General features: G+C 44.1%; 1 long non-coding RNA gene across 1 annotated transcript; it reads right to left on the bottom strand.

The window, feature by feature from the left end:
• Positions 1-20,634: 20,634 nt before the first annotated feature.
• Positions 20,635-25,499, bottom strand: LOC132566660 (uncharacterized). Its single transcript, XR_009555069.1, has 3 exons — positions 25,273-25,499; positions 21,926-21,992; positions 20,635-20,907 (listed from the first exon to the last, which is right to left on the bottom strand). It is a non-coding gene; the product is annotated as an uncharacterized LOC132566660 (long non-coding RNA).
• Between the last annotated feature and the right edge of the window lie 902 nt (positions 25,500-26,401).

Genomic DNA, 26,401 nt, shown 5'->3' with positions numbered 1-26,401 from the left:
TGGGTATCTGGGGCCCTGGGAGGCTGTTTTTTGAGGTAGAGGCACCAAATTTGCAGCATAGCATCCAGTGCCTCTCCCCAAAATACCCTCCAAGTTTCAAAAGGATTGGACCAATTCTATGAGCTCCAAAAGAAGGTGCTTCATTTTTCATTATCTCCAATGGAGGAAAAGCATTTGAAAAATTTCTGGTCCCTTTAAATGTGATGGCCAGAACTCCCTTTGGAGTTCAATTATGCTTTTAACAACCTGGCTCCTGGATCCACCCCCAATGTCTCCTGGATCCACCCCAAAGTCCCCAGATATTTCTTGATTTGGACTTGGCAACCCTAACTCCTCTAGACTCTTCCCTAGGGGTCCCAATCCTCCCGCTCTGGCGGGAGACGCCAGGTTTTCCAGTCTCTTCCCCCGCTCCCCCCAAAAACGGCAGCGGGGGGAGGGGAGGGGAGGGAAACGGCGCCTTCTGCAGATTCAGAAACGAATCTGACTCTGCAGAAGGAAGTTCTGAGGAAGAGGTGTGCATGCGTGTGTGAAGCGGCACGCGCAGGTTTCTGTCGCATGCGCAGTGGCTGAGGCTCTGTTGGAGAGAGCGCGCCATGCCGTTGAGGCGCAGGCTGAGGGAAGGCGGGTCGGCCGGCTCGCGGCTGCCTGGCCTCGGTCTGTGGCGGCTCCGGCGCCCGCAGGACGTTCCAGAGTCCCCGGGGCTATGACCTGGCTTCCTCAGTGGTGGCTCTCCCTGCGCCGCCCTCCGCTCCCTAAGTTTCCCCTCCTTGCCTCCACCGGGCTCCCCGCGCCTTCCTCGGCGCAGTCGTCGCCCTCGCCACGGCACCTCAGCGCGGAATCAGTCGTCCCTGGGATCTGTGACTGTCAGCCATGAACACAGATGCCTGTCTCTTGATGAAATTAGATGGGGGTATGTGAAGAGAACAAGCACACACACACACACACAGAGCTCTTATGGTTTTTTCTGTGTGCTACACGATAGTGATCTGTTTGGAAGCTACAATGCCTTTTAAAATTTAACTATGCCTCTGTTCCTATATTTCCTTCTGTATATAGTAGGCCAAGGGCTATTTTAAGTTTTAGATTTGGAAACATGTTTTCTTTCTGGCATGATTAGGGCTGTTTGTTTTCTGCCAGCTGCTGGTTAATATTTGGGCGGGGGGGGGGGTTAACATTAGAATAGGCAATAAGCAACTTTAGCTTGACATATATGTAAATGAAGAGTTATATGAAAATAGTCTGTGCCCTATTTTGTGCCCTCAGAGTTCTTGTTTCACATTCACAGTAGAGGAGCTTTTCCTTTATAGAGTGTCACAAGATTGCTAGAAACTATTTTAATAGCTATTTTTGCCATTTTGAATGTGAAGTAAGGTATAAAAACAGCAGGTTGGACCAGGGGGTCCAATTCTATGAGCCCCAAAAGAAGGTGCCCCTATCCTGCATTATTTCCTATGGAAGGAAGGAATTGAAAAGGTGTGCTGTCACTTTAAATGTGATGGCCAGAACTCCCTTTGGAATTCAATTCTGCTTGTCACAGCCTTGATCTTGGCTCCACCCCTAATGTCTCCTGGCTCCACCCCCAAAGTCTCCTGGCTCCACCCCCAAAGTCCCCAGATATTTCTTGAATTGGACTTGGCAACCCTACTCTTCCCTGGTCTACAAATAAAATCAAAATAGGCCCTACAATCACATGGAATATGTGTCATCATCAAATATTGGCCAGAGGCTTGTCTGGGAAAACTGATCCTAAATGTGCAAAGGTCTGGCTTTTGGCAGTTCCCTTTTTAAATGCATCAATGCCAAAGACTGATTTCTCAGGAAAAGGCAGTAAAACTAACCCATTCCCCAACCTTGCCTAACTGTCCCTTGCCTGGGTTATCCTGTGAGTCTACAGTCAAAACCATTTTAATTCCATAACACCCCTTTGTAATAGTTTTCTTATCACCAAACACAATAGACATTTTGCATGAACATTACATTGCATTCACAACCTATGGGGAAGCTATGCAGCTTCCTGGATCAGAAAAATTGTTTCATTCACACCATCACAGTATTGTTCTAGGAACAATTACTTCACAACTCAAAGGGTATATCCATACACATTCTGGCTCTCGGACAGATGTTGAGACTGTGTGACTGAGTCTGTTTGTGTGTGTGTGTGTTTGGACATCCACTAATTTACACTCCCAACACTAAGCTGGGTTATTCTCTTCTGAATGGAATGCTGGTTCATTTTGTTCACCTTTCTCCTCAAATCTCAGTACCAGAATAGATTAATATTGTCCAGTGTAAAATAAATTTCCTCTTGTCTCTATAAGCTATTACCTTTATTTTCTAGACTTGTATGACTGTTTATACGGTGCTCTTCAAAAAAACTGGTTTTATTTCTTTAATTTTCTTAATTAAAACCATTTCACTAATTAAGGCTTGGTTCATTTGAGAGTTCTACTGAGGGGGAAATCCTCGTATACATCCTGCTTGTTGTCCCCTCTTGCATTGTCTGAGTCTCCTTGCAATGTTACTAGAATTGCTTAGGTCTCCTCTTTTATGGGGGCAATTAGCAGAGGCAGACCAGAGGTAGAGCTAATTTAGGAGCAGGTTCTCTCACCAATAATATGAAGGTCAGGTATCAGAAAGAGGACTCCAGGTTTAAAATAATTAAAAATGTTTACTTGAAAAAATATGTAGGAATACAAACACACATGGGCAATCAAAATATATACACAGTCAAGAACTAGGGGAAAATAGTGACTTTGGGGTAAAGTTACAGAGGTGGTATTTATCTATTCAGATGTGCATAGGCCCATGAGTGGAAGGGCAAGACTGCCAGAGTCATGGTGTGTGTGTGTGTAGTAGGATCCAGAAACATACAACACACAAAGCATGGGCAAAACTGGGTATGTTTGTACCCCAAAATGTATCCTGAAGCTATGGTTGGGTGAGTTAAGTGTTTTAAACAATAGTTTGATGGGATTCCCACTAGGGGTGTGCAAAAAAAACTCTGGAATTACATGGATTTGGAAATACACGGGGCCAAAAAGATATGGTATACCGTGTATTTTCTATTACTGTACTTGGAATAGCTGCATATACGGTAGATGCGCAGCTATTTCTGAATATACGGCCCCATTATACCCTATGGCCATTGAAATCAATGGCAAAATAGGGTATATTGGAAGCCGCCTGGAGGGGAAGGGGTTTGAAGGAGAGACCCCAAATTTGCAGGGGACCTTCAAGAGACTCTCTCGTACAAACCTTCCAAGTCCCAAAACGATTGGGCCAGGGGGTCCCATTCAAGGGGCACACAAAAAGGGTGCCCCTATTCCACCATTATACCCTATGGGCCATTGAAATCAATGGCAACGTAGGGCATAATTAGAGGCTACTGGGGGGCAGGGGGTTTGAGGGAGAGCCCCAAAAACTGCAGGGAACCCACAGGGAACTCTCCCCTATAAAACCCCCAAGTCCCAAAAAGATTGGGCCAGGGGGGTCCCTGTCTTTGGGCTCCCCAAAAGGCCCATTGCCACCAATGATGGCGAAAGCCCAATTAGCCACTTCCTCCACTATAATTGCTGTGGGGAAAGTGGCTCTGGCCAGAGGGGGGGTTTGAGGGAGAGGCCCCAAAACTGCAGGGCAGCTTCAGGGGAGTCCCCAGCATGAAACCCCCCTGGTCCAAAAAGATTGCACCCATCAGTGGGCACCCCAGGGGGTCCAATTCCTGGGGCACCCAAAGTCAAACCTAACTTCACACCAGATAATCTCTATAGGACCCAAATGCACTACTTCCATCTATCTACTCTATGAACCCTGCAGGCCTGGAACCAATATAAACCCAGTTGCCAACGTCACTGCCACACAAAACACAAACTGCTCAAGGTCTGCTCTGCAGACCTGGCTGCAGCAAACCCAGATGCCAGCTCTCCAGCCCTGCCCCAAACAACATGGGGAGAGCTGGCCAAGCACAACAGAACCAGGAAACCAGGAAACCAGAACCAGGAAAAGGGACAACAGGAGAAGGCCAAGAAACTCAACTGTTTAAAAAGTGGCCTTTTAAACAATGAAAATTAGACCAAACAGCTCCCCCCAAGAACCAGATGAGAAAAGGAACAACAGAAGCACAACACAGCAGCAACAAATCAAACACAGAATCATTTTAAAACAGTAAAAAACTTAACTTTTAACAATACAGGAACTTTAACAACCCCTTTCCCCCCCCCAAAAAAAAACCTTCACTCTAACCCCAAGAAATCCAAGCCACCCAAATCAAGAAAAGTAAAAGGACACTGCACTTTTAAAAGTCCTCTCACTAAAGTAAGATACGGGCAAATTGGCAAACCCCCCACCCCACCCCAGGCCCCCCACCCCCCAGCAGAACCCCCTACCCCAAATAAGCTACCCAGTATTCACCCACTCAAATCTGGATAAGTAAAGGAACTCTGAGTCTTAAAAAGTCCTTTTACTAATAATAATAATAAATTTTATTTATATATATTTGGAGAGCCAGTTTGGTGTAGTGGTTAAGTATGCGGACTCTTATCTGGGAGAACCGGGTTTGATTCCCCACTCCTCCACTTGCACCTGCTAGCATGGCCTTGGGTCAGCCATAGCTCTGGCAGAGGTTGTCCTTGAAAGGGCAGCTGCTGGGAGAGCCCTCTCCAGCCCCACCCACCTCACAGGGTGTCTGTTGTGGGGGAGGAAGGTAAAGGAGATTGTGAGCCGCTCTGAGACTCTTTGGAGTGGAGGGCGGGATATAAATCCAATATCATCTTCTTCATCTTCATCTTCTATATAATTTTATTTATACCAACTAAAATAAAAACAAGAACCCCAAGACTGTCTTACCTTAGACGTCTTCTCTTCTCAAGGCAGGTCCGGAAAGGCTGAGAGAGAGCAGCAGCAGCTGAGGCCAAGGGCCAGTGCAGCACAATCTCTCTCTCACACCAACACAAAACACAACAGCAATGGAATGGAGTCCAGCCAGGCAGACTTTGACCCTACACAGAGCAGTTTAAAAAAATAGCACTGCTCTGTGATTGGCCAGAGAACACTGTTTACTTGGAAACCCAAGTAAACAAAAGAACAACAATGTAGCTGATGGCTGATGGATTAACCCAGCCATCAGCTACACAAAAGCCCTTCAAAGCATGCTGTATACTTCTGAATCAGGGGTGATTCGGTGGTCTATGCGGTTCAGCCGAATCGAATGCACACCCTAATTCCCACTGTGAGTTGAATGTTTCCCAGGAGCTGGACACAGAAGTGTAATGGAGACAGGAGACAGTTATTCCCATAAAATGAATAGATGCCCAGTTTGAAACAAAAGGTGAGAATGGGTTCCTGATTGCTGTCAGGGAGGGGCATAATGGTTTAATGTTTGAGATTAATTTTTACCTCAGTACTCTGGGAGGAGACAGGAAGGAAAGGAGGTATGTGCAATGGATTATGCCTATTAGCATAGGGTAACACAATAGGTACCAGGGTGGGGTTTTAGAAACAAAGGAAGATTTGATGGATGTTGACAGCCACCTTTAGAAACAGAGATACTTACCTAATAGAACTCATTGATACAGACATTCCATTGCAGGATGGGGGTGGGGGGAAGTGAGAGACAGGAACTAGCCTGGAGGATGCCTATTTCTGACCTGTAGACAGATACCAAGTTTGCAAGCTGAGCTGACCTTTAGCCCAAGCCCAGAGTGTTCACTCTTGACCTGTTTTTGCAGGGACTCTGGCCCAGGTCAATCCTAGGGGACCCCACTTCTTATTGGGGTGCTTCTCTAGGTTAGGCAGCACCTCCTGGCTACAGCTAATTCCCTCAACAAACTTAAGAGACCCTCACAGTCACTTAGGGTAACACCCATGAGGAAGGTATTTGTCTAACCTTGTAAAGCAGTAAATTTGTCTTCAGGCCCCACTCTGATATTCACCCCTTTTTTGTGACTGCATGGTTCTCTGGCCATTTATTTATCATCACCAGTAATAAATAAAAGCCCAATCATGGTGGCAAATCTGAGAATTTTCATTGGTTGGATGTGGCCTATGCTGAATTGGCTTGTATTCTGTCTCTGGTGTGCCATTGGCTGATTCTGTTCTCCCCCGCTCGCTGCTGGCTCCATCAGGGAAGAACATCACCAGAAGGCCACTGACCATTGAGGGAGATATTTCTCTGCTTGCAGGTTCTCCTGGGGGCTTACTGATCACTACTGCCTCTCCTCAGGGCCCTTTGTAGGAAGTCCAGGACAGTCCATCTTCCCTCCACAAACAATGATGCTGTGAAGCAAACAGTAAACTGTGAGAGACGTGTTCATGAGACAAAACAGTAGCAGTTCCTTCTCTTCAATGGACACAAAAGGAATGTTCATTCACAGCAGGGAGGGGCAAGTTCCAAAGCAGCAGATAAACAGACTGTCCCCTTTCCAGAGATCAGTTCCTCTTGTGGGGTGGGGTGGGGTGAATGCCTTCACTTGGGTGGGTGGGAAGACAGCAAGGCTGTGGGGCCCTCACCCAGAGGTCTTTAGTGATACCTTTCCAGGTTGGTGGGAAATTCCTAAGGTATCACTACAGGCCTCTGAGGGAGAGGTCTATCCTCCTGGGGAACCACTGTTGCCAATCTCCAGGTGAGGGCTGTGGAAGCTGACTGGGTGATTTCAGACCAGTCGCAGACTTTCAGCCTAATCAAATTTACAAGGTTATGCAGATCAAAGTGGGGAGAGGAGAATGATGTAAGCTGCTTTGGTCCCCCCTACACACTCACTGTGAAGAAAGACTGTCCTTTTCCTATGTAGAAGCTGCAGGGAGGGGGAAGACAATGGAAACCTGAAGTCAGAGGGGCAGATAAAAGGAAGGAGATGTGGTTTCCAACTCCAAGTTAGGAAATTCCTGGAGATTTAAGGTTTGGAGCCTGGAGAGCATGGAGTTTAAGAAGGGATAGGACCTCAGACAGGTACAATGCCATTTCCTACTGGGGAACACAGGAGATTACTCAGATTTACAACTGCGTTCTAGATGGCACAGATCAGCTCCTCTTGAGGTATGGGGAAGCAGTAGTGATCACTTGGGTTTCTTCACAACAGACCTTACTCCAAGTCATTTATAAGATCTGTAACCTTCTCTTCTATTTATAAAGCATTTAGAGAAGCTTACAAAGATAATAAGCAACATAAATAAAGGCAAAAATAATCTTTAAAACCAGAACAAAATGGGGGAGAAAACCACTAAAACAGCAGCAGTTAAATTTTCTTCCATGGCCCATCCCAATCTTGCTTTAAAACTCTGGAGGCACTATAAATACCCACAAGGTGGGTGGGGGAGGACAAAAAATTACTAGTATTCTCCAAAGAATCTTTAGTTATTTTTGATCATTTAATAATTGTGCAATTCTTGGTGCTGCTTTCCTTCTCTTTCTATATGGACAAAAAATATGCAACCTTGAAAATCATATATCAGCATAAAGGTCTATCTATCTATGATACTTTTATACCTCTGTTCATCCAAGAAGTTTAGAGTGTCATACATGGTTCTTCCTTCCCCATTTTATCCTCACAACAACCTGTGAGTTAGGTTATGCTGTGAGTCATTGACTAGCCCAAGGTCACCCTTGGCTTCATGGCTGAGTAGGGATTTGAACCAGAATCTTCCAGACCCTAGTCCAAGAATCTAACCACTACAATGCAGGACCAGTTTCAGCTCTCTGTATGTATAGTATACATATTGTGACTAAGAGGTGATGTTGACCTCCCACTAAAGTGCATATAGGACTATCTAACATTTAAGCAGACAAATCCAGAGGCTGTTTGCATATATAGGAGCTGCACTGTTCATACAAACCTGCTCTGAGCACAAGATCTCCTGCATTCACTTTGAAAGGGGTCACAGATACTTTATGTGTATATATGTTTATATGTAGTTGTTATGTATTGAACATAAGTTACCCGGCCGCATGGCGATCGCTACTGAAGGCGACCCCCTGGGTCCCCGGATGGAGCTCGCCATTCGCCCCGCCCATCAAGATCTGTGGCGGGAAGTTTGACCGACCAGGATTGGCCTGGTCGGATGAGGGGCTGTTCCGGGTACTGTATATAAGCAGCTCCCGGCCCGCGTGTTCTCTCTCTTGTAATGTGCTACTGAATAAACTATGTTGCCTTCAAACCGTCTCAGTTCTCAGTACATTACAGTGGCGATGAAGGTGAGATGCTAACTAGCCCATTCCAGAGGGGCCTAGCAGATCCGGCCGGAGACGTCGAAGGCAAGCAGTTGTAGACCAACGCGCCCGCCGCCGCAGCCACCATGGCTAACCAGAGCAGAACCACGGGCCAGCTCGAAGAATTCAACCCCGCTACCCCGGAGAGGTGGGAGACCTACACGGAGCGGGTCGCGTGCTACCTGCGAGCGAACAGGATAACGGAGGACAGCCTGAAGAGGGACATCCTCCTGAGCGTCTGTGGAGAGGCCACATTCAAGATCGCAAAGGGTCTCTCGTCCCCCACGAGGATCACGGAGAAGACCTACGAGGAGATAATCAGACTCCTCACCGGGCACTTCTTGCCCCAACCCTCACTCGTCGCCCGCAGGTTCCTCTTCCACAAGAGGGATCAAGAGGCGGGAGAATCAGCAGCGGACTACCTGGCTGCCCTCCGCCAAATCGCGGGCAACTGCAGCTACGAAAAGCTGGAAGAGACCCTGAGGGACCGTTTCGCCTGGGGCCTGAGGGAAGAAAGACTGCAACAGAAGCTCTTCGTGAGGGAAGAGCTCACCCTCCAGAGCACCTTCAACGAGGCCATTGCGTTTGAGCGGACCATGAAGACCTTCCCCAAAACGAGGGCCGAGGCCATCCATCAGGAAGAGATGGGCCCCAGCCAACCAGACGAGGAAGAGGCACTCCAGCTATGCTGCCAGATGGGGATTGGCCCACAAGCGCCACAGCAACCCCGAGCGACCGACAGACCAGCCACCACCAAGTGCGCCAGCTGTGGAGACCAACACGAGCAACGGGACTGCCCCTACTGCAACGTGGTCTGCAGAAGCTGCGGCAAGATGGGCCACATCGCGAGGGCCTGTAGGGCCAAGAGCACCCGCCGCCAGGCCACCCACCAGGAATCGATTGAGGACCACTCGATTGCCTCAACCTCCATGCAGGTAATGAACTTGCCCAACGAAACCCCCCAAAAGGTTAAGGTTTCGGTCAGGATTGAGGGCAACCCCTGCCTGATGGAACTGGACTCGGGTTCCTCCAACTCCATAATTTCGGAGGAGTCCTTAAGGAAACTGTGCCCACGTGGCCTGCCTAGACTGCGATCGGCAAGCTTCGTGCTTCGGGACTTTAAAAAAAATCCCGTGGAAATCCTGGGGTGGGCAATGGTGGGGGTGGAGTACAATGGGTTTAGGGATAAACTCGACATCTTGGTGGTTAAAAGGAGTCAGCTCACCACCTTGTTGGGCATGGCCTGGTTTCGGCCGCTGGGAATAAAGATTGTGGGGGTGCAACAGCCGGGGATGCGGGGATTCGAAAATGTGTGCCGGGAGTTCCCGGAGGTGTTTGATGGGGCCCTGGGGTGCTACAAGGGCCCTCCCATTTCCTTGCCCCTGGATCCCCACGTGCAACCCATAAGGCTGAAGGCCAGGCGGGTTCCATTCGCTCTGAAACCAAAAATCAAAGCAGAGCTGGACCGCCTCACAGCCCAGGGAGTGCTGGAGCTCGTGGCCTACGCCACATGGGAGACCCCAATAGTAACCCCGGTGAAGCTGAACAGGGAGGTGCACATATGTGCCGATTACAAGTGCACCATTAACAAGGCGCTAAAGGACAACCCCTACCCCGTTCCAGTAATCAGCCATGTTCTGGCAGCGCTAACGGGGTCCAAAATCTTTGGGAAACTTGACTTGGCCCAGGCGTACCAGCAGCTGCCAGTGGATGTCGCCATGGCAGAAGCGCAAACCATTGTAACCCACAGGGGGGCGTTTAAGGTGCGGCGGTTGCAGTTCGGGGTGAGCGTGGCCCCAGGGATGTTTCAGAGCCTGATGGATTCTCTCCTCAAAGGGATTCCCGGGGTGCAACCATTTTTCGATGACGTTTTGATCACCGCACTGGACACGGAGGAATTCAGCAACCGGTTGCAAGAAGTCCTCCGCCGTTTCCAAGAGGCTGGTCTGAAAGTCAAGCGTGAAAAATGTTCTCTTGGGGTACCGAGGGTGGAGCTTTTGGGGTTCGCGGTGGACGTTGCGGGGATCCACCCGACACCGGACAAAACCAGGGCCATAGTGGAAGCTCCCACCCCCAAGAGCAAGGTGGAGCTACAGAGTTTCTTGGGGTTAGTAAATTTCTATCATTCGTTCTTACCCCACAAAGCTGCCTTAGCAGAACCCTTTCACAGACTCTTAGACAAAAATGCCCCGTGGGTCTGGGGAAAGAAACAGGACGCAGCGTTCCAAGCAGTCAAAGGGCTGCTCGTATCCAACAATGTGCTCCACCATTTTGATGAGAGCCTACCGGTGATCTTAGCATGTGACGCATCACCATACGGGGTGGGCACCGTCCTGGGTCACCAACTCCCGGACGGGAGGGAGGTCCCGGTAGCCTACTACTCGAGGACCCTGACCCCAGCGAAGCGGAACTATGCCCAAATAGATAAAGAGGCCTTAGCGATCGTGGCAGGGGTGCACAAGTTTAACGACTACCTGTATGGGAGACGTTTCACCATAGCCACAGACCACAAACCGCTCCTGGGTCTCCTAGCCCCGGAACGCCAAACGCCTCAGATTCTTTCACAGCGCGTTTTGCGGTGGAATCAGTTCCTCAATTCCTACACATATGCCCTGGTCCACCAGCCGGGCAAGGTGATGGGACACGCAGATGCCCTCAGATGCCTAACGCTGCCCTCCATAGACCCCGACCCAGCCCCAGCCCACCATGTAATGCTCATCGAAACGCTGCCAGAGAGACCCCTACACTCAGCTGAGGTAGCGAAAGCCACGGGGCGAGACAAAGTACTCGCACGGGTCCTCGACTGGGTGGTGAGGGGCTGGCCAGAGGGCAAACAGGGCGAAGAGTTCAGGGCATACACAACATGCAAGGAAGAACTATCCGTGCACAAGGGGTGTTTGTTATGGGGAGCAGGGTGGTGGTCCCCCCCCTGCTGCGGAAGCAAGTGCTAGGGGCCCTTCATGAAACGCATCCAGGAATTGTACGGATTAAGGCCCTAACACGCAGCTATGTGTGGTGGTCGGGGATGGACGAGGAAATAGAGGGGTGGGTCCGGAGGTGCAAAACTTGCCAGGAGTCCTGACCCAAACCGCCCAGCGCCCCCGCTCAACGCTGGGAAGCACACAGGAAGCCGTGGTCTAGATTACACATTGACTTTGCAAGGCCCTTTCAGGGCCAAACATTCTTCATCTTGGTGGATGCATACACCAAATGGTTGGAAGTTATCCCGGTAGCTTCAACCTCGACGGCGGCGGCAATCCGGGTGCTATGAAGGGCCCTGAGCACACACGGCATTTCGGACACCATAGTCTCGGACAACGGAACCGCTTTCACCTCCCAGGAATTCTGGGAGTTCATGCAGAGATACCTGATACAACACATCAGGTCCGCCCCCTTCCATCCGGCCACCAACAGCCATTAGCACATGGAATTCACTGTCACAGGAAGTGGTACAGCTACAAGCACAGACAGCTGCTACAAGCATAGACATAGAAGAGTCCTGTAATAGAGCAGAATGGGAACTCTGTGGTTGGCTCCTAGAGCTGCCAATCAAGCTATGGACAACTGTTTTGGGAATTTCTGGGGATCTCCACAAGTCCACCCCCAGTATTGCCTAGGAATTGATTGAGGCTAATTCCTCACTGACATTTGCTCCATCCCCACTCTTCTCCTTGCATTGGCACAAGCCATCGATTCCCCACCAGTCACTCTGCAGTGCCTATTGCTTTGAGGCTACTTCCTATTCCCGTTGGAGCAACTGGAACTCCAAAAAACCAGCATCCTGTTGCTGCGATGGTAATAGGAAGTAGCCGTGATGTAAGAGGCACCCACAGAGCACCGAGTGGGGAATCTATTGCCTGAGCCGGTGCAGGGAGAAGAGCGGGGGCATAGCAAATGCTGGTGAGGAATCGGCCTGAATCAGTTCCAGGCTGTCTGGAGAACAAACTACAAAAATAAAACACCCATAGAAAAAGGTGGTTTATGAATGATGCAACCAAATGAATCAGTTTGAAATGAACAATCCTGGTTCATGCTTCAAACATGGCTTTTTTCAGTTTATGCCCATCTCTAACAGGGATCAAAGTGGCTTTCGCTCTTGCAAAATGTGGAATCTGCAAATGATTATTGTGCTCGGTGCAAAGGAGTTTTTCACACACACACTTCTTCCTCATGCCCACTCATGGTTAACTTCACTATCACAGTCTTTCTTTCTTTCTTTCTTTCTTTCTTTCTTTCTTTCTTTCTTTCTTTCTTTCTTTCTTTCTTTCTTTCTTTCTTTCTTTCTTTCTTTCTTTCTTCTTTCTTTCTTTCTTTCTTTCTTTCTCTTTCTCTCTCTCTCTTTCACACACACACACAAAGAGAGAGAGAGAGAGAGGGGGGGAGAGAATAGGCTACTCTATGAAAAACAGACCCTTGGCAGAATGGTGAGGAATTGCTTGTATGCAGACGTCCAATACATACAAGATGATACTGCTGTTCAGGGCAGCATGACATGTGCTGAAGTCAGTAAACATGAACATTAGTTTTCTAATCTACTGAAATTGATAACACAGGAACATTCATTCCCTATTCTGGTTTATTTGTAGTCAAAAGAGAAGCATGACATTCTCAGAGTGCAGGGACAGGCTGACGGCACCCCATGTTATCACATGATACAAAGACTTGGATCTGTCTGATAGTTGCATCTGTTACAGTGAATGGTGACTTGTTCTGCTCTGTTGCTCCACAAGGTCACTGCAATGAGCTGGCCATAACGTCAGGGAATATGTACCTCTATTCACATGAGTAAGAAGATTTAGTTTGTGGGTTTTGCAAGCAGAAAAGCAGCTATATGCTGTAATGCAAATTTATTACACTTTACCAAGGCACTACCTGGCCATCACTCCATTGCACAAGCAGGTATTGCACAGATTCAAAGCCATTCAGCATAATAAAAACCATCAAGGACCTCCTGTCAGGAGTGAGGGAGGGAATTCAGTCAAGGTAAGATTGCTTAGCATGTTGTCTCAGAGTTGTCAGCGTTCTCAATGATAACTGAGTCAGCAACATTAGAAAGACCAGGAAAGTGCTCAAAGGCATCTCATGAGTTTAATGGCTGTTGGGAACTCAAATCTGGGTGTCTCATAGTCAAACTCTGCACATTTCTCACAGTACCACACTTTGAAATACTGTTGAGAAAAAAACCCAATGATCTCTGCTACCTTGCAACAAAAGCAAAGTTCTTTTGCTCTGGGGAAATGTTTGTTTCCATATCTTACTTTGTATTTATACTTTAGGAGAGCTACTTGTATGGTGAGATTTATAACAGAAAGTACTACTTATATGATGAAAGATGATAGCTGTTCCTCCTCAGGCTTACAGCTGGTAAAGAGGAAAGAGATAACATTTAAAAAGACAGTCTTGCATGATGGGTCAGGGAAAAGATGGAATGTTGTGTTCTGAGGATACTTTACACATTACGGCCACATAGAGACTGTTATAAATAACTCCATGTGGTAATTGTCAATGCATGGCTTGACATTTGAGTGCCATGGCTTCCATTACACCACCACAGATGCCCCATCTCTCTCTCCAGGGTCTGAGGCATTATGAAGAAAGTGTGAGTTTCTAAACATCAGGGACTTGTCATGCAGTAATTGCTGACATACAGACTAATTTTAAGATGTCTCTATGTGAAATCATAGTATATACTTTAGCATTGTCAAGATCCCATTCTCAGCCTGAGAATCAGGGCAACTTAAACTACTGCCAGTTGGATTTTTTTTGTCCTCTGTACACCAACTTATTCATCTGTAAAAGAGGTATCATTGTAGATATAATAAACATTGAACGTGTTGGCTCAATCCTCAATTTTCACTGGAAGTTGGGCTACCACAGGAGTGGTCTTGTACTCTGTCACCACTCCTCCCTGTCATTGGGTAGCCTCGCTGTGACCTTCTACTGCTGACCCTGTCAGGCCAGAACCCCATCAGAAGGCTGCTGACTTTTGTGCGAGACAGTTCTCTTCTGAAAGTTTCTCCTGGAGCCTTACTGATTACTACTGCCTCTCCTCAGGGCCTGTTGTAAGAAGTCTGGGATAGTCTTCCCCCCTTCCCCCCCCCCCACAAACAACATTGCTGCAAAGCAAACAGTGAAGCAAAAAGTAAACTGTGAAATACATGTTCCTTGGCCCCCACCTACTCAGGCCCAGGAATGTTAGTGGCCTTACCTCAGAGACAGCCAACTCTTCTCCATGTCCTCTCTGTTAACCAGCCTTAGAAAGGGCTGCAGAGCTACTGTGGCCTCACAAAAGGCCTACCAGCACATGTAGCCTCCATAGGCCACACAAATAGCCAGGGAGGCAAGACCCAACTTATTTTCCCCTGGGAAGAGCTTGCCAAAGGTTGTTGCTTGGCAACCCAGGCTGCTTTTCTCAGTAAAGGGGGAGGCCTCAGGCAAATAGAATAGCATACAGTCCACAGTTGTTTTCTCCAGGATGGGGAGAGAAATCTGTTGTCTGGAATGCAGTTCTGATGCTAGGAGATCTTCAGGCTCCACTGGAGGTTGGTCACCCTGGGCCTGGCAGCACCCTCTGGGTGACTTGATGCCAACTGTCTGGCATGACTTAACTAGGCCTGACTGATTGCTCCTGTTCAGCAGCAGTCCCTCTATGACACACAGCCAAACGATGCTGCAAAACCTTATAGAAAAAACTTGTATAAATTCAGACTTCCAGGGGAGGAAAATGTCGAGCTGAGCTGCTTCTCATAACAGGAGCAGGCTGGAACTTCTGTTCGGGGTAGTGGAAGGCAAATTAATGCCTACTGCCTACTTTTCTCAGTCAGAGATTAGTCCAAGATATGCACAGGAAACTTTGAGGAGATTTACCTTGACTAAAAGGAAGTCCTGGGGGGGGGGTCTCCTTTGAGGCTTTTGAGGGGTCTCCAGGAAGAGTTGCATATTCATCATCTGCAGAAGTTTTCAGAATCATTTATTTGACATAAGCTCAACAGATCCTAACCTTCTTGTACATTGTTAAACATTTAAAGCTACACAAGACCGGTGGGAATTTGGATAATTTGGAAGAGAAGGTACTGTTTACTATTTTTCATTCCGGGACAATTTACAGCTTAGTGGAATAAATGTAAAAGGTGGGAAAGGAAAATCTAGAAAGTCTGGAAGAAGAGGGGAGGAAGAGGTGAAATTTGGACTTTATAAATATAAAGGACAGTGCTAAAAAGTGCAAAGGAATTTATTGTTTAGTCTACTTGTGGTTTTGGAAAAAAGAGCACCATTATCACAGACCTGCAGCATATTCAAGCAATCCAGGAAGTACATCAAGTATCGTGAGATCTCCTTGCTAGTGTGAATGAGACTTCGTGGCAACTAAAGCAGGAAGTAATGGAAGGAAAACCTACTCTAGGAATATACTACCATTGAGAAACATCGGCGGCCATTGTTGGGAGGTCAAAATTAAAATGTTTTTAAAGAATTCGGGACATTAAAAATTGTTGGAATTAACTGAGAAGAGGGTAAGAAGATAAATATTATTGGACTTATTATTTGTGTAGACCTCAGATGTTTTTAAAAGGGAGGGAAAATTGTAAGGAGCAGTAAAAAGTTGCAACTGCCATTTTGAAAGATTTAAAAACTTTAAAAAGAAATATCTTGACTTTGGGGGCTCTGAGGATGGCGAAATTGGAGTTGTTATAAAAGGCAAGTCCTATTCTTTTGAATCTGACAGTCGAATTTGAAATTGGTGAGGTCCAAATTTTTGCTGTTTTTTTAAATGTCTGAACACAAGCAGCCCTGTACAAGGGCTACTTCATTGGAAAAAATGCAGGACCAATTAGAGGCAATGGAGGCCAGAATGATGAAAGGTGCGAGAGAGATGATAAATGAATTGAAAAAAGAAATTATTGCAGAGATTAAAAAAGACATGGAAGATCTCAGAAAGGAAACAGAGGAAACTTCTAAGAAAGGGAGAATGAAAGTATATGATTCCACCTTGTTGAAAGTGCAAGAAAAAGTGACAATCCATGACTGCAAATTGATGGAAACTCAGATACGTCTGAGAGGAGTACCTGAAAAGGAGGATGGGGAGTTAAAAGAATATATAATAAAAATAATTGCAGAATTTTTAGAGGAAGATCCTGAACAGTCTAAAAATATGTATGACTATATGTACAGAGTGAATTCACTTCATGCCAAGAAAAATAATTTACCCAGGGATGTTGTTATAAGATATGACAAAGGAAATGGTGGGAAGGATCATGAACAAAAACTTTGAAAAGACATTGATAGTGGGAGGCAGTAGAGTGAAAATCATGAAGGAGTTGCCAAGGCAAGTGATAAATGACAGAAGAACATATAAAAAATTGACAGAAAAATTGAGAGACAATGGAATGAGGTTTAGATGGATAATACCTGAAGGTTTGAGTTTTGAACTTCAAGGGAAAAGAATCACAATTACAAATCCGCAGGAAATGCATAGATTTTTTGAAGAAAATGAAGAATTTGCACCACGATGGATTACAAATTATTGTCTTGGAATGTAAATGGACTAAATTCACCACAAAAAAGGGCAACATTTCATTGGATTAAGAAACAAAATTGTAATATAATTTGTCTGCAAGAAGTGCACATTAAACAAAAGGATTATAAATTTTTATGGAATAAACAATTGGGAGTGGAATTTTTTTCATTGGCTGAACAGAAGAAAAGGGGAGTGGTTTTTTATATTAAACAAGAATTGGAGCCAAAATTAGTGTTTAAAATGGAAGATTTGTAGCAGTAGAAACAATATTAAATGGAAAGAAAACATTGTTATTGGGACTGTATATGCCTAATGGTGCAAAAGATGCTTTTTAAAAAGACATTATGCAACAGCTTGATGAACTGACTTATGACCAAGTTTTGATAATGGGTGACTTTAATGGAACAGTTAAGAACTTATTGGATAGGTCTGGAGGGAAAAAAAATAATAGCAAGGAAGGAAAATTGCCAAAGTCTTTTTTTGAATTGGTTAAACAAGAAAATTTGGAAGATATATGGAGGAAATTTAACCCTGAGGTTCGGGACTATACTTTTTTTTCAGCAAGACACAAAACTTTTTCTAGAATTGACATGTTGTGGGGGACTAAAGATTTAGGTCTTATAACAAAGAAAATAGAGATTCTACCTAAAATTGGTAATGATCACAACCCAATAATGTGGATTACAAAATTGTCCAAGAAGTTGAGGAGATGGAGATTGAATAAAGATTTGCTACAGAATAAAGAAACAGTGACATACCTAGAAAATGAAACTAAAGCTTTTTTCCAAATGAATGACAAAGAGGATATAGAATTTCAGATGGTCTGCCTACAAAGCAGTAATGAGAGGAATATTGATTACTTTGAATAATAAAGATAAGAGAGCAAAAGAAAAACAGTTGTTGGACATTCAAAATGAAATAAAGAAAAAGGAAGGGGAGTTGAGAAAAAGGCCAGGGAAAAAGAAAATGTTAAGGGAAATTACAATATTACAAACTCAAATGAAACATTTGTTAAATAAAGAAGTGGAATGGAGTTTGAAAAGACTTCAACAGAAATGTTTTTGAGGGAGCAAATAAACCGTGGAAGTATTTGGCTTGGCAATTGAAGAAAAAGAGAGAAAATAAAATTATTAATAAGATTGTGGTAGATGGAAGAGAAGTGGTTTCCCAAGAGGGAATAAAAAGAGAAATTTTAAGTACTATGCCAAATTGTTTAAAGGTGTTAAAATAAAGAAAGGGAAGATGGATGAATATTTACAAAAGATAAAAATAGAGCCCTTAACTGAAAATATGCAAAAAGTTTTGAATGATCCTATTTAAAAAATAGAAATTGAAGCAGTAATTAATGCAATGGAAAATGGAAAAGCACCTGGACCAGATGGATATACAGCTAAATATTTTAAAACCTTTAAAAATGAGTTAATACCAAAATTGCAGAAGTTGATGAACACGATAAGAATAAAAGGGAATATACCAAACACATGGAAGGAAGCTGTTATTTCATTGATACCTAAGGAAGATAGAGATGTCACGAACGTAAAAAATTATAGACCAATTTCGCTATTAAATAATGACTATAAAATATTTACAAGAATCTTGGCAGAACGGCTTAAACAACATTTGATAAATTTTATAAAGGAAGATCAAGCAGGGTTTCTTCCCAAAAGGCAAATAAGAGACAATATTATGAAAGACATCCAGAAAAAGAAGTAGCATTATTCTTTGCAGATGCAGAGAAAGCATTTGACAATTTAAATTGGGACTTTATGTTTGCAGTAATGGAAAAAATGGAGTTGGGAAAAAGTTTTATAAGAATGATAAAAGCAATATACTCTGAACAAAGTGCAAGATTATGTATAAATGCAGATCTTACAGAAGAGATGAAAATTAGCAAAGCTACTAGACAAGGCTGTCCGCTTTCACCATTGTTGTTTATAATGACTCTTGAAATATTATTGATGCAGATCCAAGAAGAAAAAGATATGGAAGGATTAAGAATAAAAGGATTTACTTACAAATACAGAGCTTTTGCTGATGATATAATGTTTATAAATGAAAACCCCATACAAGTTACACTTTTGTTGTTAGCTAAAATACAAGAATATGGGGAGTTGGCGGGACTTTGTATTAATAGAGAGAAATAAAAAAATTATGTAAAAATATGCAGAAGAACAAGCAACAAGAACTACAGAGACTAATGGGCTGTGAAGTCACCTCCAAGGTAAAATATCTGGGGGTGGAGATAACAATGAAGAATACTGATCTGTTTAAAAACAATTATGAGAAGTTATGGCGTAAAATGGATAAAGATATATTAAAATGGAACAAGCTTAATTTGTCATTGTTGGGTAGAATAGCTGCAATTCAAATAAATATCTTACCAAGAATAATGTATTTGTTTCAAACTATTCCTATTGTGAAGGATAGTAAACAATTTGATAAGTGGCGAAGAAAAATCTCAGAATTTGTATGGGCTGGGAAGAAACCAAGGATTAAAATGAAAATTTTGACAGATGCAAAGGAAAGAGGTGGGTTTCAACTACTGAATTTAAAATTATATCAGGAAGCAGTTTGTTCAGTGTGGATAAAAGAATGATAACGTTGTTAAATAAAAAAACTCTTAGTGCTGGAAGGTCACGGAAATAAATTTGGCTGGTACGCGTATTTGTATTATGGAAAAAAGAAGATGGACGTTTTTTTTTTCTCTCACCATTATATAAGAAATAATTTGTTAAATACATGGATGAAATACAAGAAATATGGAGATGAGAGAATACCATTATGGATAGTAATAAAGATAACAGCTGAGATAGGTGAAGAAAAGTGGTTGTCATACAATCGACTATTAAAAATTCAAAGTGACAAAATAAAACTGAAAACTGTTGAAGAGTTGAATCATAAATATGATTGGCTTCAAATGCAACAAATAAAGAGCTTGGTGGAGAATGACATTAAAACTGAAGGAATAAGAAAAGAGCAAACAGAAATGGAAAAAGTTCTGCTTGGAGACAATGATAAATTAATTTTAAAAGTATATAAATTACTTCTACAATGGTCTACAGAAGATGAAGTAGTGAAATCTCAAATGGTTAAATGGGCAATTAATGTAAACAAAGAAATACAGATGGAAACTTGGGAATATTTGTGGAAGAACTCTATGAAACTTTCAACATGTCAGAGTATTAAAGAAAATTGTTTTAAGATGATGTATAGATGGTATATGACTCCTAAAAAACTGTCAAAGATGAATAATAAGATGCCGGACAGGTGTTGGAAATGCAAAAGGCATGAAGGTTCTTTCTACCATATGTTGTGGACTTGTGAAAAAGCTAAAATGTTTTGGCAGATGATTCAGCAAGAAATTTCTAAGATTTTGGGATATGAATTTAACAAAGTTGCAGAGACTTTTCTGTTGGGATTACAAATGGAAAAATTTCCAAAAGAAGCTAGAACTTTAATCTGGTACTTGCTCTCAGCTGCTAGGACATTCTATGCGCAGTTGTGGAAGCAAGAAAAAAAAGCAGAGAGATGGGACTGGATTGTAAAAGTTATGACATGGAGTGAAATGGATAAGTTAACAAGAACTTTAAGAGATTATGATTTAGCAGTATTTAAGATGGAGTGGAAGAAGTTCAGAAGATATGTAGAAAAAGAATGGAAGATAAAAGGACATTGGACAATCTTTGATAATGATTAAGTATAAGTGGAAGGAGGTTATGAATTTTGGTTCTTATTAATTAGGGGTACCTTTTATAATGATGTTTTAATTACAGTACACCGGCGGGGGTCAAGTAATGGGGGGAGGGGTAGGTAGAAAGTAATATATGGGATAGAGAAAAAAATAGTTATTAATGATATAAGAAATTGAATATATTGCCATATGTTACTAATAAAAATTGTTTGGGAAAAAAAACTTGTATAAATTCATAGACACATTTAATTGCACATGCTGACTCATTCAAAAGCACTTTAAGCAGATCATGAAGAGTGTCCACTCCATTTCCAATAGACTCTTGAGGACTCAAAATTATAAAATTCTGATGGCTCCGTGGAGCTTTATGCTCAATCCAAAGTCCAAAAGAGTCCAAAGTCCCTTGAATGGAAGTTTTGCGTGATGGTAAGCCAGTAAGACCCCGTTTCCCCAAATAGCTTCCTCAGGTGCATGCATGCTCCAAGCTACATATTTGAGGGACTGAAAATACAAACAGAACGCAAATTGCATCGAAAATACATCCATGTTTCATATCAGCCATGCAATGCTTAAAATTCCTTTACACTCAAAACACTCACCACTACTACTCGCACAACAATCTCGTTGAGTCTAGCACAAACTGCTGGCGTCTCCAAATTCTCAGACTGAGCATTTGTGACGCACACAATCTTTATACAGTGGATTAATTGCAGCTGTATTGTGCTGTTCATTGCTTGTGAAGCCAGTTAAAGTTACAAAGTTGCAATACTTATTCTATAAAATCTTTAAACAAATGGTGTTAAATTTTATTCTTAATTTAAAGACATCACAGTTTTATTGTTGATTTAAAACATTACAATGCTATATTTTATTGATTTATATAAACATTCCAGCAAAATGCATTATCACAATATCTCAAAAAATACATACCTAAATTCATTCACTCTAAAACTGCAGCCAAACCTCCCAAATGTGTGTTACACAATTCATTATTCATCATCTCAAATCTTATTTGGGTTTAATTTTATATAATTTGGGTTTAATTCAGTGCCTATAAAAAACAAGTCATATCCAAACCAGAGTTGAGACCCTCTGGTGCCACAGCCCCCAATTTGAAGGTTCAAAAAGATTCTTCTCTAAGAAGTATTTGCCTGGCAGCCTGGCCCTCCACACGATCAGGTATTTTATATATAGCCACAAATTTAAAATCCCTGGGGCCATGATGAACTTGAGCAAAATGGTTCACAAGGGGAGCGTCTGGGATAGATAAACAAATTCTGGATTAATGCTCCTGGACATGGGTTCTTAAAGACCTAGTGGTGCTGCCTACATAGATTTTGGGACACTCACAGACCAGATGGTACATGACCCCCCGAGTTTGACAGGTTGTGGAATGTTTTAACCTAATCCTGAAAGAAAGGATGGGATCTCAGGCAGGTACCAAGGCATAGAATCCACTCTCAAAATTAGCCATTTCTGCCTGGAGAACAATTTCCAGGTGAGGGCTGCGTCATTATACCTTGCTGAGGTTGCTTGCTTCCTGCTTTTGTCCCCATTGTGGAGAAAGACCGTACTTCAACAATGCACTGCAAACAAAAGGAATGATGTGCTTCAATGTCTGTGTGTCTGTTGTCATGCTCCCCCTGCAACCCCCCCCCCCCGCCATTATTCTTCCGTCTTGGCATTTGGACCTGTTTCAGGGCTTTGAGCCACCACAGACACAGGGACACACAAATATGCGGGAGGAGGGGGAATAGAAAGCCAGTGTCTGTTTCAGCTGCAGGGTGGGTGGGAAGGCAGCAAGGGTGAGGAGCAGTGTTCCCTCTAAGCTGAGTTAGCATGAGCTAGCTCACAGATTTGTAACCTCCAGCTCACACCTTTTTGTCTTAGCGCAGGAAAAATGGTCCCAGAGCACAATAATTTATGCATTAGTTCACAACTTTAATGCCAGTAGCTCACAAAGTAGAATTTTTCCTCACAAGACTCTGCTGCTTAGAAGGAACATTGGTGAGGAGGTAAGTGAAAGGCAAAGTTGGAGGAGGGGCTTCAGAGCAAGGTCTGCCATATCCAAGTTTTTGCTGTGGAAGCTGACTGGGTGATTTTGGGGCAGTCACAGACTTTCAGCCTAACCCAATTTACAAGGTTATGCAGATCAAAGTGAGGAGAGAATAATGTAAGCTGCTTTGGTCTCCCCACCCCACCCACCCCAACCAGTGTGAAGAAATATTGTCCTTTTCCTATGTAGAAGCTGCACGGAGGGGGAAGGCAATGGAAAGCTGAAAGAGGGACAGATAAAGAGGGGATACGGTTGCCAACTCCAGGTTAGGAAATTCCTGGAGATTTAAGGGGTGGGGTTTGAGGAGGGATGAGACCTCAGACAGATACAATCTCATTTCCTCCTGAGGAACCACTGTTGCCAATCTCCAGATGAGGGCTGGAGATCATTCAGAATTACAACTGCTCTCCAGATGACAGACATCAGCTCCACTTCAGGTGTGTGTGGGGAAAGTGCATGCCTTCACTTGGGTGGGTGGAAGATAGCAAGGCTGGGGGGCATTCATCCAGAGCCCCTTTCTAGAGCCCGTTGTATTTTTATTCACAACAGGCCTTATTACTAGTAGATATAATAAAAGCCTAATGGGTGGCTCAATCCTCAATTTTTATTGGAAGTTGTGGCTATCACAGGAGTGGCCTTGAACTCTGTCTGTCACCACTTCCTCATCATTGGGTAGCTTCGCTGTGACCCACCTACTGTCGGCCCTCTCAGACCAGAACCCCATCAGAGGGCCACTGACCTTTGAACGAGACAGTTGTCTGCTGACAGATTCTCCTGGAGCCTTACTGATTACTACTGCCTCTCCCCAGTCCATCTCCCCCCACTCCAAACAATGCTGCCACCTTTTTGCTGCCTCCAACTAATACTCCCTGCCAAAGTTGCACTCGCCCAATACACACACCCCACCTCTACTGCTCAAGAGGTGAGGTATATATATTCTGTTTATAAATATGCCAGAAACTCCTCCTTATGGGGCAATATTCCACCTCTTCATTTACAGTACAGACTGTGATTGAATCCAGAGTGAACTAATATAATGTGACAGACATACTTGCTTAAGCAAGGGTCATTTTGTAGAAAAAGCTTTCCAGGAACTCATTAGCATAACTTATTTGCATAAGTTATTTGCATATGGCACATCCCCTGACATCACTGGAAGTGTGTCAGAAGGCATTGCCCACTGCTCAGGCTCTACCCCAAAATCTCCAGGTATTTCCCAACTCAGAGCTGGCAATCTGGAGAAAAAATTACTTCAAAAGCACAAAGAAAACAGTTAAGATATTAAAAGATTTCAATATCACAAACATTTATCATAGGGCATGCATGGCTTTTCAAGTTACTTTTTGGGGAAAGAAAGATGAAGGACAAATGACAGGGAGAGACAGAGAAAGGAAGGAGAGGTGAGGGGGTGAGAGAGAGAAAGAAGGGGAGAGATGCTTCTCAGTCTGCAGTCCGCACACAGGGAAATTATCTGGCTGCTAAGTTTGCAACAGTTCTTGAAACCAATCCTTTTCTTGACAGTTTTTTTTAGTAGTGACTGGGACTTGCCACTACTTTCTGGCTTACACCATTATTCTTTCATGGTTAATTTTATTTTGCACTAAGTTGATTGGTCCAATAAAAGGCCTTACATTGATTTTATTCTTGTTTCTGTAATTTTATTTTTCCAGTAAAGAAACTGGGCTTTTTTAGTCTGCCTTTTTCTCATACTGATCATCACAGTGCTTTTTTTCCTCTGCTCCTTTTATTGTTTCTGCTTTACCATTTCACATTGCTTCAGCAGCTGTCTAGTAAGCTCTGGGTATCCTATGCTGAAGAGCACTATATGCCCTTCCCATTCTATCTCTTGGAGAGACAGGGCAGTCCACTTCCTCCATAAAGGGGGGGAAAGCCCTCCATCCTCTCTTCTGGGGAACTGAACCTGATCTGTGAAGAAATATCCAGGAAAGTCCTGGAGACTGCTTCCTAGGGTACAGGGGAAAGAGACCTATCTCTTGAAGAGAAAAGGTAGCCCACTTCTTCCAAAAAGTGTGAGAGAGGAAAGCCCTCAGTCCTCTCCCCTGGGGAACTGACCTGATTTGTGGGGAAATCTTTAGGAAAGACCTGGAGGCTGGTTCCCTTGCTGAGTGCGAAAAGAAGATATAGAATCCCCCACCCCCTCCAACAGAAGACTCCCACTCACCCAATAGCCCAGGATGGCTGAGCAGGCCTTGCATGGCCAGCGAACTCTCCTGTGCCCCCCCACCTGAAAGGTGAAAGACCTCCCCCTGAGATGTATGCTTGCGTGACAAGGTATAGGCTGAAGGCGCCCCCCCCCCTGCTGCCTTTGCCAATGCCCGCTTGACAAGGCAGACCCCAGCCTTGTCTTGCTGTGGTGGCCCAATGCATTTGACTTCAGCAGAGGAGTGTTGCTCCCCTGAGGGCAACTGCACCCAGCCAAGCCGAGAAGGCAAGCCAGGCCAGGCCTGCAATGAAGGCCAGAGATCCCCCCCCCCCACACACACACACTGCCCTTCCCTCGAGGGCAAGTGCACCCAGCCAAGCAAGGCAAGGAAGGCCAGGTCTGCAATGGAGGCCAGAGATCACCCCACCCCACTGCCACCCTTCCCTTGAGAGCAAGTGCACCCAGCTGAGCAAGACAAGGAACACCAGATCTGCAATGGAGGCCAGAGTTCACCCCCCACACACATACACACAGCCGCCCTTCCCTCGTGGGCATGTGCACCCAGCCAAGCAAGGCTTTTAGTGTGGGCTGAAGACCACCATCCCCCATCCAAAAGAAGTCCATCCCCCCTCTCCTCACAATTTACCGAGCAGTAGCCAGCCCAGCAGGATCGCCAGATAGGCAGTAACTTCAAGTAAGGCCTCAACCTCTCCCCTTGCAAGGCTGAGGGGGTGGGGCCAGATTTCCAAAGAGCCTATACTGCCTTTGAAGAGCAGATACTGTAGCCTTTGAAGCTCCAGCTGACTGCAAGAGAAGCAGAGCTGGAGCAGAGACAGGCACAGAAAACTTCACCATGTGCTGCTGCCTTATAAGGTAATAAATAAATAAATAAATACTTTGTTTCTTCTCTCCACTGGAAATGAGCCCTGTGCTTAAGTAACATTGAACATCCTTTAATAACTATATACACTGAAGCAAAGTCTGACAGAAAACAGTTAAACCTATTCAAAAGGCAGAATAGGAATGTTTCATCACAATGTGGGGGGAAAGTTCAGCAGCAGTAGAAACAGACTCTATACTGACTCTGTATCATCTTTCCACGTGCAAATAGTATTCACTTTTTCTATTCAAATTAGGCTACAGTGGGCTGCTTGCTTTAAGAGGCAGAAAGCCATTTGAAGGCTCCCTTTCACTCCCCCCACCACCACCTGCAAGTGGGAGAGCGTGAAAGTCAGGCTTCTAATGGTGCCTGTCTTCCTGTCATTTCTCTGTCTCCCTGTCTTCCTTCCTTCCCCTTTATTTTTATTCCTTTCTCCCAAACTTTAACATAACTCTTACTTAATTCATTTCTCTAATTCTTTCTCTGTCTTTGTCTTTTTCTTTCATTCTGTCCATCTTCCTTCTCCTTTTTATTTCTCTCACAGGCCTTATTTTGGACAGGAGCTCATGGGAATGGAGTTCCAGAACGTCTAAATTTTATTGCGCTTTCTTTCTTAACCCTCTTCCCCCGAATACTTGCTTCTGGACTCCATTGTTCAAACCTCCTGTGAGAATTTTGCTGAACTCTAAGATTTGACAAACTTTCTAATATTTCCCCCCACTAAAAATGGGGAAATAACGAAAACATATAAAGCAGACAGATGGAAATCTTCATCATGCCACCATGGCCACATAGGAGAAAGTAGTTTTAAAAGTATGATGGAAGTAAGGTGACAATTATAATTTAAGAATCATGTTAAAGTAGATGCTGAGCTGATATAATTTAGTACAACTTT

This window comes from Heteronotia binoei, chromosome 2 (genome assembly GCF_032191835.1).
Source record: "Heteronotia binoei isolate CCM8104 ecotype False Entrance Well chromosome 2, APGP_CSIRO_Hbin_v1, whole genome shotgun sequence".
Classification (NCBI taxonomy): Eukaryota; Metazoa; Chordata; class Lepidosauria; order Squamata; family Gekkonidae; genus Heteronotia; species Heteronotia binoei.
Note: the sequence above shows the minus strand (reverse complement) of the source record. Positions and strands in the feature narration are given on the sequence as shown.